The sequence below is a fragment of the Penaeus monodon genome, chromosome 21, assembly GCF_015228065.2.
Source record: "Penaeus monodon isolate SGIC_2016 chromosome 21, NSTDA_Pmon_1, whole genome shotgun sequence".
NCBI classification, from domain to species: Eukaryota; Metazoa; Arthropoda; class Malacostraca; order Decapoda; family Penaeidae; genus Penaeus; species Penaeus monodon.
Window position 1 is genome coordinate 10,056,740 of NC_051406.1, and position 229 is coordinate 10,056,968.

Sequence of the window (229 nt, forward strand, 5' to 3'; positions counted from 1 at the left end):
GTTTCAGAGAGAGGTTGCCACGCTGCGATATACTGCGTGATTATTAATATGCATTAGCCTCCAGCTGTTCGCCCTCTGCGCTGGGGCCGAAGAAGGGCAGAGAGTGACCTTAATGGCGGTGGTTCGAAATTATAAATCTATTATTTTTACTCTGTTTATCGATTCATTTGTAATTTTAGTGCAGATATTTTTATGTGATTGTTAGTTTGGTTCGTGGGTTGTTTGTTAA